General features: G+C 39.7%; 1 pseudogene; it reads left to right on the forward strand.

The window, feature by feature from the left end:
* The first annotated feature begins 4797 nt into the window (after positions 1–4797).
* Positions 4798–5571, forward strand: LOC101979427 (annotated as a pseudogene).
* The last annotated feature ends 11981 nt before the right edge of the window (positions 5572–17552 follow it).

Consider the following 17552-nt stretch of genomic DNA (forward strand, 5'->3'; position numbering starts at 1 on the left):
CGACTTCCGGCTCTCCAGAGGCTGTGAAAGTAGAAAACCCTTTAGGGATTCAGTCCCTTTAATATTACTCTGGCTCCCTTTGCACAAACATAATATAGAAATCTTGAATCTTAGTTTCCAAAATCTGCATAATCATAAGATTTCAGAATTGTCTTTACAGCATCAGATACAAGATGCCTTCATGGGTTTAAAGTTCATAATGGTGGGGAAATCATGGCAACGGGGGCAGAAAGCTGGCTACCCATACTTCTTCAGTACACCATGAATAATGCCAGTGATGTTGGGGCAGGCCTTTAAGCCTGACAGTTGGGAAGCAGAGGCAGGTGGATTTCTGTGTGTTCCAGCTGGAGCTCTGTGTTTACCTAGCCACATAGGTCTACATTGGGAGTCCAAGTCCAGTGGGGGATGCATAGTGAGATCCTGTCTAAAACAAAACAAAACAAAACACTGTGTCAGATACTTGTTACCTGTTTTTTACAAGTCAGTTTTATAAAGTTGTAAATCTGCATGAGCTTAGAGCTTCAACAATCCACCCAAAGGCTAGTATTGCTTTGAATATATATAGTAATCTATTTGCTTATTACAGAGTCTCAAGTTTTTCCTTATAAATATCATTATACAGTCTTTAAACTGTCAAAGCTAATTCTGCAATTCTAAGTCTAGCTGATGGTCTTTACTAAGAAGGTATTCATCACTCATGTGGAGTGTAATAAAATGTTAAGGGTTTTGGTAATTGTCAAAGTATCAATGCCAATGAGTAGGCTGAAATGATTATTTTCTGCTCTGATACTTAGCAGCTATACTCCCAGTTTGCAAAACATAAGGAAAAATGAAGACAGCAAAAACATTTTTGTCAATCATTACTTTTCAAATAATGCTCATCAGAAGAAACATTTTGATAGTCATGACTAATAATATTGGTTAATATTTTACATGTGTCTTCTGTACTCTTGGATAGAGCTACAGGCAATAGAAACAGTCTATCAGATTTCAAAAGTTACATGGAAAAAAACATAGAAAGTATTACACACTTGAGTAGAAGGTTTTATAGAGCTAGGTCACCCAACCTGTCCTTCCTTACTTCTAAGACGACGGTGTGATGGGCACTGAAAACATCTGGCATATTAACTACAAGTCAAACTGTTGGCACAGGAGGCTTTGTCTTTAGTCCACAAAGCATTGCATCCGCAGCTGTCCCCTGCATAGAACACCAAGAGCTAAGTCAGCATGTCTTTATATAAAATTTACATCATTAATATATATTTTAGGGAAATCCCACTAGGACTCATTTGTTGCCAAGTGCTTTTTCAAAGTACCATAAAAAATACATGGTTTTTGCTGTGTGCCATGGTGCATACTTTTAATCTCAGCACTCGGGAGGCAGAGGCAGGTGGATCTTTGTGAGTTCAAGGCCAGCCTGGTCTACACTGCAAGTTCAAGGACAGTCAGAGCTACATAGTGAGACCTTTTCTCAAAAATGTTTTTTTCATATGTGCATGATATGAATGCATTCATGTGATTATACATGTTCATATGTGTGTGAGCACACACATTCATATAGAAACTTGAAGGTGATACCTGGAACCTATCCCATTGCTTCTCTGTCTTATTATTGGAGGTAGGACCTCTCATCAAACTCAGAACTCATGGATCTGGCGTGCTACACAAAACCATGTCTCTGCTTTCTGAAGCCAGAATTACAAGCAAGCTGGCTACCATGGCCAGCAGGAACCTATGTGGGTTTGGCGGATCCACGCTCCAGCCCTCTTGCTTGTGTGGCAAGCATTTTAATCAATGAGCACCAGCCAAACCAGTTTTTTTCTCCTCCCCCCCAAAAATAAAAAGTAAATATTACTCACTAATGAGCTGTATTGCATTGTAACATACACAGATGATTTTTGTTGTTGTTATTTATGTTATTACTGCTGTTTTATTTTTTTTGATAAATGGTTTCATGTAGCCCAGGCTGGCATTGAACTTGCTATGTTTGGGAGGGGGGATATGGGTGTGGGTGTGTATGTGTATGTATGCATGTATGTGTGAGTGTGTGTATTGTGTGTGTCTGTGTATGTGTGAGTTTGTATGCACGGGTATGTGTATGTATGTGTATATATGTGTGCGTTTTGGGTTGTTGTGTATGTGTATATGTATTTATATGTGTATGCACATGTGTGTGTATGTGTGTGACTGTGTGTGTCCATACATGTGTATGTGTGTTAGGGTACCAGAAATTGATTCTAGGTCCTAGTACATGCTAGGCAAGTGCTCTGCCACTGGGATGTATTCCCATGGCATATCTCTTAGAGTTCATGGAGTTTGTAATCTTCCTTTTGTGATTACCACAAAACTGTGGGTTTATAGTTGTGAAAAGAGAAGCCCACATTGGTCATGTACTTTTGCACCATAAATATGGTTCATTGCTACTTTAACTATTTATTCATTTAATTTTTATACAAGTGTCTCACTCTGTAGACAAAGCTGACCTCAGACACGCAGAAATCCTGCCGTCTCTTCCTATGTCTAAGCCTGGATTAAAAGTGTGTTACCGTGAGGTTCAGCTATCTTCATATTCTTATTTGAAATATCTCCCTATAAAAGAAATATTATCTCTGTGTAGGCAACTTCAATGGATAATTTTGTTAACTGGATTGGAATTCTTAGCATTCAGTTGGTGAGAGAGTTCAACCAGACCTAGGATAAGGGACTCATTTCCCTTCCCAAATCCTCTTAATTTTCTCAGACTTCCTGTCTGCACTAGATACACTCAGAACAGGGACCACTAGTTTCTAGAGCAGTGCTAAAAACTGAATATTCACAACAAGTGGATTTCTGAGGTGATGAAAACATTTTGAGGCAGAGTTGCAGTAGTGATGTCTAAGAGCACAGAAATACTAAGGTCCGTCCAACTGTACATTTACACTGAACTAATTTATGCTTTGTACAATTGAACTTTATATCTCAACATATATTTCTTGTTTCTAGGTGATTTATAAAAGTGTCATAAAAATTCAAACACTGATAAAAAGAACTTAAACTATGACTCGAGTTTCTTTCAATAGAATAGAACTTGAAGCTGGAGGCCAAGCAAGTCTGCAGCCTGCTGCAGCCAAGGAACAGAGACTGGAGGTGCAGCTCAGTGCTTTCTCAGCTTGCATGGGCCCTGACTTCAATTCCCTGCACCACAAAATTAGCCAAAATTTTTGGAAAATAAAAGCAGAACTCATAAAAGACTACAGAAGAATACATAACAACACTGTCAATGTCCAAGGTACAATACAAAAATTACTGAACATACTTTGAAAAACTATGAAGCAATTTTAACAATAAAAAATCACCAATATTCAAGGGGATGGGATTTTTTTTTTTTTTTGGTTTTTCAAGACAGGGTTTCTCTGTGGTTTTGGAGCCTGTCCTGGAACTAGCTCTGTAGACCAGGCAAGGGGATGGGATTTTATAAAAAGGAAAGAATATATATGAACATGTGTGTACACACACACACACACACACACACACACACACACACACACACACACACATATATATATATATATATATATATATATATATACACACATTTGAAACTGTGGGGTGCAGAATTCCATGAAATAAGTTGAAACTACTAACACACAAGACTTTTAAAGTTGTTATTGTAATTATGTTCAAGATATTTATATATAAGTAATATCTATCAGCAACCAATAAAATCATAGGAAATCTAAGTAGAGATACAGAAATTATTAAGGAGAAACTAAAAGTTCTAAAACTTGAACTGTGAGGTGGCTCCATGTATAAAAAGTTGGGCTCCAATTTCTAGAATCGATGCAAAAAGTCAGGTATGCTGGCACACATATGCAATCGCAGTACTGGGTATGGGAAGCAGGGAATATCAGCGCCAACCAGTCAAGCTAATTGGCATACTTCAGGTTCAATGAGAGGCCCTGGTTTAAAAATAAACGAGGCAGAGGACACTTAGTTGATTGCTGGTCTCACCTGCACACACACATAAGCCTGTGCACACATACAAGCACACTTTAAGACTTCAAATGAAGTCTTTGAAATTGCAAAAAGTAATCTACTAGTGTAGCAACAAAACAAAAGCAAACATGAAAATGAGGACTTGATGATAACACAAAAGAAACAGAATATAGCAGAGACACCTGTAATATCAGAAATCGGAGGACTGATGCAGAATAGACACATGTTTGAGACTAGCCTGAGATCTACAGCAAGACCATGAATGTGTCTGTGTGTGTGTGTGTGTGTGTGTGTGTGTGTGAGAGAGAGAGAGAGAGAGAGAGAGAGACAGAGACAGACAGAGAGATGGAGACAGAGACAGTGAGAAAATGTGCTCAAATTACAAATCTACAATGCACCCCCTCAAAAAAAAATGGAATAAGCCAAACAAAGTTTCAGAAATCTGAAAAGTTTGCTACAGTATCACAGGATTTATGGTGTGTAAAATTGGATTCCCAGGCTGAGATGAAAGAATGTAGAGAGAAAAATACTTGAAAAAACAGATTCTAATCTCTACCATTTGAAGAAGAAAAATCTACAGTCAATGGAGGCTGGTTAAATCCCAAGCATGATAAATATGAAAAGGCTATGGACTGACACTTCATAGTCTATCTGCTGAAAGCCAAAGTGGAAGGGGAAATCTTAAAAGCAGACAGAAAAGCAAGCAAGCTACCAAACACAAAGGTAAGGAACAAGGCACAATACAAGCCAGCAGGGACCTTGTCAAAGCAACTGGCTATGGCACAATGGCAAGAGGAGATCACACCCAATCCAACTCATAACATGGAAAAAGCCACAAGCCAAAGCCTAGAAGAGGACTTTGAAGGACAGGCCACACACGCAGGACCCAAAGGAGTTATCAATGATTGGAGAAAGTTTAAATTAGAAAGTGAAGATAGCGATTTAATTCCACCTAGTAAGAAAGAGATCTTCAGACAAAGGTCTTCTCCTCAGAGCAGAGATGACAAAGACTCAAAAGAGAGAATCGACAGAAAGATGTGCATTCAAGAATATGAACTAATTCACCAAGACAAAGAGGATGAAAACTGCCTGCGCAAATACTATAGACAGTGCATGCAGGATATGCATCAGAAGCTGAGTTTGCGGCCTAGATAGGGGTTTGTGGGTGAGCTGGAAACAGGGGAGCAGTTCCTGGAGACCATTGAAAAAAAGCAGAAGGTCACCACGTTCGTGGTGACCATTTATGAAGACGGTCAAGATGCACTCAACAGCAGTTTAGCTTGCCTTGCGGCGGAGTATCCAATGGTCAAGTTCTGTAAGATAAAAGATTCTAATACCGGTGCTGGGGACCACTTTTCCCCAGATGTTCTCCATACCCTGCTTGTATGCAAAGGTGGGGAACTCATCAGCAGTTTTATTAGTGTTGCGGAACAGTTCGCTGAAGTTTTTTTTTTTTTTTTTTTTTTTTTTTTTTTTTTTTTTTTTTTTTTTTTTGCTGGAGATGTGGAGTCTTTCTTAAATGAATATGGATTACTACCGGAAAGAGAGATGCATCACCTAGAGCAGACCAGCATGGAAGATGAAGGTGCTGAGTAAGCACTCTCTGTGTCAGGATCTCGTATCTGTGCTTTACACAGTGAACACTGGTTTTGGTAGTATCTATATTTCTTTAGCAAACACTAAATATGGCCATGGCTATCCAAATTTTGGGGAAAGACACAGACCAACAATTCCCTGGAAAAAGCCTTGTGACCTGACTCCTTTCATGGTACAAGAAAGGTGTAGTTATCTCATGAAACAAGTGTGGATGTGTAACTCCTACACACTGCTCATTCTCCTATTACAAGGTGCAAAATTCCAGGAAACAGGATCAGAAAAGTCTTTAAGTTGCCAGCGATCCATTCCAGCCAGACTTTGTCTCTTGCTACACTATATAACAACGTTTTCTCTGATTTTCACGGTTTTTTTTTTCAATCTCAAATAATGGATTCCAGCCCTGTAATAGCAAACGTTTAAATTGCATTTGTCATGATTCTGACGCATTTTAATACTTTAAACATTAACGTTCTGCTCCACAATAAGGTGATCATATCAAGTAGATAGAAACTGAGGCAAGAAAAAAGGTTAAAGGAGTTACCCAAGATACACATCTAATAAGGACCAAGCCTTATGCAGATTCTGGTCCAGGCCTTGTTCCTCAGCCACCTTGCTATAGACTGAAATCTAATTTAGGTTCTAATTATCTATAATGCAACACATTTAAAGGTCATCCTAAATAACAATGTCCAAATCCTGCAGGTATCAGTCAGCTGGCCAAAGGCCCCATCAGAACTATAGCAAAGTCCCCTGCTCCATGTGCCCTCTGTGAACAGAAGCAGAAAAGCTCACAAAGCCCCAATACATACAATATGCACCAACATGCACCAGTCGCAACATGGTTTTTCTCTGCCATGCGGGCAGTGAAAGAAATAGCAGGGTTGAGCAATCGGTGGAGGAGGCAAGCAGGAAGTGGGTAGTCTTCTCTCGCTCCCATGGGTTTCTCTCTGTCCCTAGCTCTCTCCTCCCTCCTTTCAGGGAGGACAGCTGGCAAGTTGCCTGGGCTTCACTGACAGTCACATGGCACTGAGTCTCCGGGCCCTCTACTTGAGGAGTTACATAGAAGTCATGTCAGAATAGTGGCTATTGATTTAGAGCATTCCTCAGCCCTGATTCACTCAGGTAATAACTAAGAGTTGAAAAGCTTTACCAGAGTTTTCTGTATCTTAAATTCAACTACAAATATACAATGGCTTCTTTTGAGGTTTCGGTAGTGACTATAGCAGACTATTATCTCTTCTTTCAAAATCAAATAATCAGCTTTTCCAGCTTAGATTTATTTATAGGTATATCATGAATATATTCTATCCAAATGCTTTCTTTTTAGGAATTGACTCCAGAGTATAAAACATTATATTTGAATATATTTATATTTTTTTAATAAGATACTTTCCCTTTTGGTTATGATAACAAGGTTTTCACTGTGTCCCTTACCATCCTGGGGTATAGTCAAATCTAGGCTGTGTCTACAAGGTTGAAAATCGTTTTAATTATATGTCTGTGTTCCTTCTGGGGGGAAAAAACCTTCCTGATTTTATACTCCTGTTTTTCTATTCTCACTTAATGTTCCAGACCCTTAGGTAATCACAGCTCTTTCCTCTGAAAAACAAGTTTGGTGAGATTAGATTTGACTGTCCTTGGTAAAACGTTAAATCACTGTAGAAGTAAAGGTGTGATATCCAAGGGCTGTACAGAAGTTAAGGAAATCAATGGGCTGATTTGTACACAAAGTCACTTGTTTGTAAAGCCGTGGAAAAACTCAGTTTCACTGTTTGCATCTAGAATGATCTGATAAACAAGAATATAAAAGTAAGTGAGATCTCTGCTTTCCTTAACCTTGGAAATACTGGGAAATCAAGAAATACTATTAAAGACGGCAACAAAACAGTATAATAAGATCAAATAGATAGAAGTAGAACAGGGCAAAACTATACAGATAAAACTTTCCAATAACTCAGAAGCCCCAGTTATCCCTCCCCCCAAGGGTAAGGGCCATTACTGCCACAGAGGGAGAAGGAAATAGTCTCCTCACTGAAGAACTGCACCAATCTTCCTCTGGTATGGATGATCACAGGAACGGTAAGTCACTAAGTGGACCGGCAGAGATTGCCTGCAGGGCTGGCTGCAGACACGGGTGAGAAAGAACCTGCCTCTGGTTCTATCAGAGCAATCACATGAAGGGGACCTTTCAATCAACGCAGAAGGACAGGCTTTTAGGCCAGAAGTCAGCATTTGAAGGCCACAGTAGAGAGCGTGGTGGTGGCACTTGGTTCACAGATGCCCATTTGATGCTTTCAGAAACTCTCTGACTTGGAAGTCTGCATTTCTCATTTGGCTGATAAGACGGAACCCAGGAAGCACCTATGAGGTGGTCATCAGAGTGATGTGTGCTATGATGATGTGGGGTTCAGTCGACGTATCTTCAAAGCCCATGTTCCTCCTAGCACATTTGGGCAAGCTCTCCCTGGCATACAGGCCCTCCCCTTTGCTCTTCTTCTCAAAAAATATAAGTAATGACCAGATTCTTCCATATCTGAACCAGGCAGTTTCCTAAACTGTAACATTCATGTCCTCCCAACCTCCCCACCCCAGAGACTCCTCTTCAGTCAACTATTTTCCCTGAAAAAAAAAAAGGCCAACCTAGAAAGACATTTGGTACTGGGAGAGAAGCAGTATCAGAACAAAGACATAGCATTGGGGTGGGAGGTCCTTTTGTCTATGTGTTGCTTTTATTGGTTAATGAATAAAGAAATTGGCTTGCCCTGATAAGGTAGAACAGAGTTAGGTGGGGAGAACTAAATTGAATGCTGGGAGGAAGAAGACGGAGTCAGAGAAGCCATAGAGCCACCAGAGTCATGGATGCCAAATCTTTGCCAGTAGCCACTGCCACATGGCGATACACAGATTAATAGACATGGGTTAAATTAAGGTGTAAGAGTTAGCCAAGAAGAAGCTAGAGCTAATGGGTCAAGCAGTGATTTAATTAATACAGTTTCTGTGTGATTATTTCCGTTCTGGATGGCCAGGACAAACAAGAAACCTCCCTTCTACACAGCATTCTTAAAATATGCTTTTTTAAACGGAGAGAATGGACATTGTTTCTTGGCAAAAGATACGAACCAGGACAGTTTGGATTCAATCTATTCTAGATCACCCATCAAAGTATCACTGACACAAGTGTCAGTCATGGCCTAGAATGCCTATACCCTGGACTCTGGAGAGGCAGTTGCTCAACAATAATCTAGGCTCCATCTGGGGATGGCAGTTGTGGAAATGGACCTGTGGAGAAGCCCATGTCCTTTCCCCCCACTTTGTCCAGGGGCTCACATTTCTAAACCTACAAGAAAAAAATTAAAATCATCACAGGATAAGAAATGTGAAACTGCACGTTAAGTATGAGTTTCCCAACAACTCGGAGGTTGGCCAGGTATAAGTCACAGCGGAGTCTAATTTCACCTACACCATAGGTCTGCCGCATATCACAGAATCCACGATACGGGCTCACTGGTTCTTAGTGGGGATCAGTTTGCTGTCACTAAGGCACATAAGAGTCTGGGGTCCAAGAAGAACGGTATGCATAGTGTTTGTGAACATTTCATCTAGGCAGGATGAGGAATGATGACGTCTCCTTACCGCTGAGATCTTTCTCAGGACAAGAAAGGTTTCAGGTCCAGTGTGAACATCTTGTGCAAAAATGGAGAGTTTTCTCTAGCTTTATTGGTGGGCAGAGGGCAGGGCACCTCCCCAACTTTGCTAATCCTCTACCTCCTGAGGATACTTGTGGCTTTTATTACTGCCTGTTTACGTATTTATGAAACCGGCCTTATGAATCTTGGGCCTCTTTATCTTGAATTTATAAATTATATCTCATTAGAACAAAAGTTAAAAGTAGAAGTCTCCTGTGCTCTGAGCATGAAAGATGGCATTTTCCCTTAAGACCAAGAGACAACAGAAGAGGAACTTTAAATAATTATTCTCATGCAGTGACAAGTAAGATACAGAAAGAGAGATGGAAGCAAAAGCTTCACCCCAGCATAGCTTACTGTGTGGAATTCATTATAGACTAGGGATGTTTATTTAACTCTTCTGATTTTATGATCATTAGTTAAGTTTCAAGCAATAATTTGACATACTATGTTTTATTTTCTATAAAGGAAGAATGAGCTGATGATAGATGATAGTTCTTTGGGTAATGAGACAATTGCATTTCCAATTTTAAAAAAATCAATAAATTAGCCTTCAGTTTTAGACATTCACTTTGTGGGTTTGGTTTACGTGAACCTGCCACTGAAGTACATCTATTTTTCTGAGATGACAACGGCTTGAGAGTTTCAAGCCTCTACAAGCTCAGAGCCAGATCATTTGCTGGGATGAATTCACCGAAGCAAAGGCCCCTTGTAGGGTTCTGTGAGGTGTCAAGAAAGGCAGCTGTTGGCCCAGCCTGCATGCCATCCCACCCACAGTCAGGGTCTGACTTGACATTTCCATTGCTTCTGAGGAGCAGTGTTAACCGTGGCACCCCATTAATTGTTGGCTTCCTAGTCAGCCTTATGCACAAGAATTTACCACACAGAGAACATATTGTTCACATCTAATTGGGGGTAAAAATCTAATTTTGTGGTTTCTCATCCCACCTTCTGTCAATTGTTATATTTGGTGAGAAAAACATTAAAGTTGAGAAAGTCAGTAATCACCATGCCCCCAACCCATGCTGCCAAGCTTACCAATCTTGTGCACAGAAGGGCCAAGTGTTTCTGTAAACGCTCCATACTTTCAATTTACTTTGGTCAATTTACTGTCTATGCCTGCTTTTCCAGCTTTGATAATGCAGATTATTTCCCTTTGCTTATCTTTATTTTATTTTCTTCTGTGTCTTGAACATCTGAAAACAGATTTATAAGCTCATCAAGGCGGGATATATTTGATTCATGTCAGTGTTGTCTTGAGGATTACTTGCTTTTCCTACTGCTTCTAGGGGCAAATGGGAGACGGACTGAGGAGGACAAACCCAAGCAATTGTAATGGCATTCCATGGCAGTCAGAAGGAACTCCGTCTGTACTTCTGCACATTCAGCAGTAAGCTTTCTCACATTTACAGTCATGAGAATGTTGCAATTAAAGTGCGTGTTTATGTTTATTTGAAGATACGCCGAGACAGAGACAAAAGGAGGTCATTATGTTTCCTTAAGTGGCTACCATAATATATGTGGACTGTCTCTATGAAATAACATTGATAGGCCTCAGTTTTAACTACATGACAGGTAAATGACAACTCTGAGCTTAATCTAACGTGTCAGCCTCAGAAGTCCTTTGCTGTCCCATTGGTCATGAAAAGCTTTTGAAACCAAATGTCGAAGAGATTCTGCTGCTATTTATATATTTGCAGAACTAGCCTGTTTATATGGCGGAAAATCCTAACAAACATTATTACTATTATACTAGCCACTCTGTTCAAATCCACCAATAAAATCTTACTGCACTGGCCTGGGGGAGGCTGAGGCAGGAGAATAGAAAGTTCCTCAGGCTGAGTTTAAGTGATTTAAATACATTTTCTTGTATTTCCTTCTCTCTCTCTCTCTCTCTCTCTCTCTCTCTCTCTCTCTCTCTCTCTCTCCATCTCTCTCTCTTTTTCTTATTTCTTCATTATAAGGATTTTCATCTCATTCTATTGATTTTATCTCAATATCTCTCTAGTCCCTTTTATAACATCTCTCAGTAATTCCAAAGTGAGCTGCTTCTCTGGTTTCAGTAGTTTAACCATAGCAGACACTCATCATTAGTGGTTTAATTACTTTACTTCAACAGACTCTTAGCAAACCACATGCTCTGTACAGAAAGTAGTTGGAGAGTAGCTGGAGGTACCTTCTTTGATCTCACCCCAAACCACCGAATGGTCCTATTCTACACAGTGAGCTCCAGCAAGCAAGACTACAACAAACCTATGCCTCACAGAGCAGTGGCAGCAGACCAGAGCAGTCCTGGGCACAGCATCGTTTTCCCCAGTTCTTATCCCTACTTTTTGCCTCACCGATAGCATTTCAAATTACCTGGCTAATATTTAGTAACTACTGAGGATTGCCAAAAGACACCGAGGAGATGCAGAAAAGGGATGTTAAAGTGAGTGAGAGAACCAGACATGCCAGTCGGAGGACTCGGCAGGCGGGTGTGAGTAAGAATTGCCTGTGCTGCTGTGTATTACTCTTCCTCCCAGAGCAGGGCTCCTTCTTAGTCATGTGATTAAAAAAGAAATATAAAAGTTAAGGCTAAACTATGAACCATAATTCTCAGATAATATTCAGAAAGAATATACTATGCATTCTAACAAGGAGTCGTAAGGGTCGTTACAAAACTCTCTAACGAAACAAGAGAAGCACATCTGTCACTTCAGGATGTCATCCTGTGGAGCTAATGGAGCACAGGAAATAATTCCCAAGAATGTGCCAAAGAAAGTAATTTCCCACAAGATCCCAAGGAAATATACTGCTATAATGATGACGGCAATAACTGATACACTATTCATAAGCCTTCATTTATCATGCGCTTTACAGTTATTTCCATACTGAACAGAATTTTTTTTTTGTTTCTTTCACCAGACAGCTACAATACCTAATGTTCAGGATTAACTAGAAGGTATCATGTTGAATTCAGAGCGACTATTTGCATACGTGTGGCAGGCAGAGGTGTTGGGGCTGTGCTGTTTGGGGGGGTGTCAGATATTAGAGAAGAAGCCAGCAACATTGGTACAGGAGAGCTAAGTGCACGTCTCTGGCAGGCTGAACATTCTTTACTGTGGTTAGGAGTTGTGCACAAATGAGAGCCGCTACAACTCCTGACAGAGATTTCTGTCTCTGGGGATTAAAGCTAAGCCTAAGAAAAAAAAAGGTCTCTCATTCTGAGGTTTAGAGCCTAACTATCAAAAGAGAACATTTAGACAGTGTGTTGTCATTGCTCTCGATATGGGTTCCTCATGTCAACAAATCAGTTATCTCTTTCTGCATGATTAACATGTACAGTTTATAATAACACACTGGATTAAGGGTTTATTTTTATGGGAGAGCTATACCAATCAAGCTCTAGATATACATCACAGCTCCTTGTGTGTGTGTGTGTGTGCGCGCGCACACACTCATAGTGGCAAGGGCTTAATCCTTGGGTATGGAGTACTGAAAGGGAAATTGCAATACCATAAACAAATTTCTATAACTACTTAGGTATAAGACCTAAGAGATCATAAAGAAACAAATGCGAGCTTTCAGGGTAATTTCTTACCCCTGAGGCCACAGTTGTTTAGCATTTATGACCTGTCTGTTTCATCAAATAAAATCAGATTAATACATTCAGAATCCTCTATAAGGATTCAAGGACCAAGGAAAAGCCTGAAGATGTTTTGAGACCATGGCCTTGAAGTCTTTCTGATTCTGGCCTCTGCTAACACAATTAGAAATGTCATCTGTCACTGCCCACACCTCACCGTGGTAACTGCATTCCATCTTCACGGGCTTCCTCCTCAGCCTTTAATGTAGAAAACACTCTTGACTATAATTTGGAATGAGTAGTTCTTCCCATGGATGCTTCTAGCCCAAAGATGCTCTCCTCCTTCGCAGTATTCTCTTACCCAGACTGGTCTTCTACTGCTTTTTTACTTGTGACTCTATTTGCTTCCTACCATTACCAGTGGACAAAACAATCCTACTTACTTGTGATCAGCTTATTATAGTTTGGTCTTTATGGAGAAAGCAAACACGAAGTAGATTTTACATTTCCCCAGTTACTGCCTTCATCTTGGGCGGCAAGGTGTTCCTTCCCTGCCTCTTAACAAAACTCCAGCAGCAACCCAAGCTGATGAGTCGCTTTCACTAGTTAAAGCTCAGTCTGCTTCATTTTAAACCCCAGCATCATCCTCTTTCACAGGACATTTCTTTCCCATATTCTCCTTCCCAAGTCTCCCTATACCATTAAACATTCTAGAAAGAAGAAAATAATAGGAAAAATGCTCGCATCTGCTTGTCAATGGTTCCCCAGGGTCACCGAGACTTCTTCGAGTGAAGTCACCTGGTCTTTGATATTCCCTACAGCAGCCACCAACGGCCAGTTCTTCAGAGGACCACGTAAATTCCCAGATAAAGAACTCCTCTGTCTTACTCCTGACCACAATCACACAAAAACTGTATCAGTTACAACACTGCTTGCCGATGAGTATTCCTAGCTATCCTTTGCAGCTTGAATTAACCCATCTTTATTAATCTGTGTATCATCACAGTAAGGTTCTACCATCCTTCTTCTTTGGCAGCTACATGGCATCTCCCTGACTCTGTCTTTTCTCATTATGTATTTCTGTTCAGATTTCCTGCCTGGCTTTACTCTGCTAAGGTCAAGAAAGCTTTATTCATGAACCAATAAAAGCAACCCGTATACAGAAGGACATCCCATATCAGAGCCCTTCAGGTGTCTGACTACTGTCCTTCACTGTCCTTACTTTACACAACTGTAAACCACAGTTAACTGGTTGCACAGTAACATCTATGAATGATTAATCCTTGTGTGATAGAGAGCGAGCTGGATTTTTGTTTTTACTTCCCACCTGCCCTTTTTAAGAGACTAGTTTTGCTTTTATTTGCACATTTATTTAAACATTCCTGACATATAATTAAAAGAAAACTCCATTGAACATGTTAACATTTCACCTTTTAAATGAAGTCTGTTAAACAAAATCTTTAATGTGTTTCCTTTTTATACGATTATGGAAGTTTTCATCTTCCTTATTTTGCGGCAACAAAACATGGGGCTTTATGTTTACCAAGCACACTCTCTACACCTGAGCCATAAACTCAGTGATCATTTTAACATTCCAGAATTTTTGAATGTATTAAACAGTGACAGATTGGCACACCCTTTTGACTGTTTCACTCCTGGATTAATGTGATATCTAAGCATTCAAAATCTTTTTTTTCCCTCAATATTCTATGGGAAATTTTATTTTCTCTGGCTCTAAGCTATGACTCTTCCCATGTTCCTGTGTTGTCTAGTACCACAGTTGAGAAGAGGTAAGAATATCAGAGCCCCAGGACTGTCTTAGCTTCGTAGTCAATAGAGATTCTCATGTACATTTGACTCTGGATTAAATAAATAGTTCCTCATTAATGATGCAGTATTTGTGGATCTAGTTTTATGGTATAATATTGGGTAGTATTTCAATGCAAGTAGTGTGGATCAGTTTCTGTTGGATGAGAGATGAGAAAAAAATCTAGTTTGTCAGCCCTTTCCTAATTTATTTATTCTTCTATTTTTGAGTACAACTTGCTCCAAGAAAACATTGTGTGTCTGCTTAGAGTAACAAATCTCTGTGCCATCTGGTATGGCAGTTTTCCAGGGGTGCCTTAGTTGTTAACTTAGCTGAGTCTGTGAACCAGAACAGCGGACTCTCAGTAGGTGAGCCTGTCTTTAGTTGTGGAAAATCTTTACCTTCATCATATAAACTTGATATTTTTTCTACTTCTGAAATATGGGAATAAACAATACGTTGTAAAGAACTGTGCTCTCACCAGTTCATGAAAAAAGTGCAAGCGGGCTTCGCAGGCTTCTTAGGAAGTAGATAAAGTGAGCATATAGAACTTGACTTACAAGGACTTTGGGAGACTTCAGAATCAGAAGTGGGAATATAGAAAAAACACAAGTTCACACGATAATGACAACGCTCATACAGACGGGGCTTGTCTGATAACTCTTGAACTGAAAACAGCTGTGTAAGTCTTCTCTGCTTTTGATGGTGTGGTCGATTTGCTTCCTGTCACTGAACAACACTGTCACAGACTTTTCAACATAGAAAACATCTCTTAACTCACAGTTCCTGTTGGTGAACCAAGCTAAATGTGTTAGATGTACTAAAGAGAGCCCCAAAATAAATAGATGATAGATAGATAGATAGATGATAGATAGATAGATAGATAGATAGATAGATAGATAGATAGATAGATAGATAAAAATAAAAATAAAGAGAAAGCTCCATCTTGAGAGATATAATTGGAAGAGGAGAGGAGGGTGTGATCGGCTGGGTACCCTGGGCACCAGGGCTCCATAAATGGTTGAGGAAGGCTTGTCAAGACAGGACACTAACTGAGCTGGAGGATAGGCTGGGACACTATCATTGATGACTGAGAGACACAAGGAAAGGCAGCTTCCCCATGTAACTTTTTTCTCTTAAGTTCTTTAAGAATTTCATGCAATGTTTTCTGTTTTGTTTTTTTGTTTTGTTTTGTTTTTTTGTCATAACCACCCTCCCTCCTCACAACTATTCCCAAGTTCCATCCCCTTCTTTCTCACCTGACTTCAGGTCCTCCCTACTTTTTTCTCCTTTTTTTCACCAAGGCCAAGTCATGTTGCCCAAATATTCTTGGATATGCAGCCTTCCACTGAGTATGATGGACTAAACAGGAGCTTCTAGAGAAAGCTGCCCTTTCTACTCGATGCTAAGGATAGCCAATAGCTTCTCAGCTGGGGGTGAAACCTCATACCCAACTTCCCACTCCATGTTGGAATTTGATCTGGATTAGGCTTGCACAGGTCTTGTGTGTGCTGTCACAAGCTGTAGGTTCATAAGCGCTGTTGACTTGAATATTGTTTTTCTGTTGTTTGTTTGTTTTGATCAGTGTTAAAGCTGAATCAGGCTTCATTTAATAGTTACCCCCTTCCGTGAGTTTTAGTCCTTTTAAAATAAAGCTAACTTTTTGGCTAGGTAAGCAGTCTGTTGTTCTTATAGGAGTCCCTTTGACTAGATGTGCCAAATTTCTAGGTGGTCTAGAAATTACTATTTAAAAATTTTCTGATAGAAATAGTAAAGTTACTTATTTGTGTAGAGTTTTATATTTCTAGTCAAAACTTAAAACAATGAAATCAAATTGATACGATATTGGAAAAAAAAAACTTACATAAATTTTAACCCCAGCCATTCAACTACATGAATATAGATGATACGGTACTGACATGTTAACTTTCTAAGGTGAAGTTTGCAAACTTAAGCAAGATCTATATTTAACTATAAAAGTTCAGACACTTCTATTGTCGCTTATTTGTCTATAAGAGAAAAGGCATATACATTTAATAATGGACATAGGGGGAAAATCACAGCACGGGAAAAATATTATGGAGAGGTCATTACTTAACATATTTAGAGATATTTGTAACCATTTTTCTGTAGGACAGAGGAGGTGGGTAGTTCTAAAGATATTTAATGATGCATAGAGGAACACTGGTCCAGAAACTGACATCTGAACTATTAAATGATTCAAGGAAGAACCTGAACACCGTATTTAAGCAAAAGAAAAGCTAAAATTTGGTCAGTAGCAAATTTCTAAATATATTCAATTGTTTCATGTTAGTAATCGGCCATAATAATTATTGTATTTACTTTGCAAACATTATAAAAACTGGATGTTCGTGACTCTGAGGGATTATGTGCTTCTTCAAGAGTTTCACTAAATTTGCAGACTGTATAGAACAGACATTTCTTGAACCCAACGTTTCCTGTCAGAAATAGAAACTAATTTGGCTTAAAGCTGTCATGGGCATGAGTAAGCAATGGTTATAGTAAATCCATAATAGCAAAGTTCAAGTAGGAGTTGAAAAGAGCATACCGCTCTTGCAGAGGTCCTGGGTTTGGTTCCCAGGATCCATGCCTGGTGGCTCAAACCATCTTCATTCCAGTTCCAGTTATACCAGCACTTTTTTTCTGGCCTCCATGGGCATGTGGAATCCCGTGCACACACTTCCACATAGACACACATACAAACAAACAAATCTTAGAAAAAAGAAAAGTGCAGCTATCAATAAAAAGTCATGAATTGTATTTTTAAACTCCAGGGAATGAAGACAGCCAGTGATGTTGGCGTTCAAAGTAACCCCAGCACTCAGGATGCTGAGACAGGAGGACTCCAAGTGTGAGGCCTGGAATACATTAGAAGACCCATCTCAAACGTAGGGGGGTT

The sequence above is a fragment of the Microtus ochrogaster genome, linkage group LG10, assembly GCF_000317375.1.
Source record: "Microtus ochrogaster isolate Prairie Vole_2 linkage group LG10, MicOch1.0, whole genome shotgun sequence".
NCBI classification, from domain to species: domain Eukaryota; kingdom Metazoa; phylum Chordata; class Mammalia; order Rodentia; family Cricetidae; genus Microtus; species Microtus ochrogaster.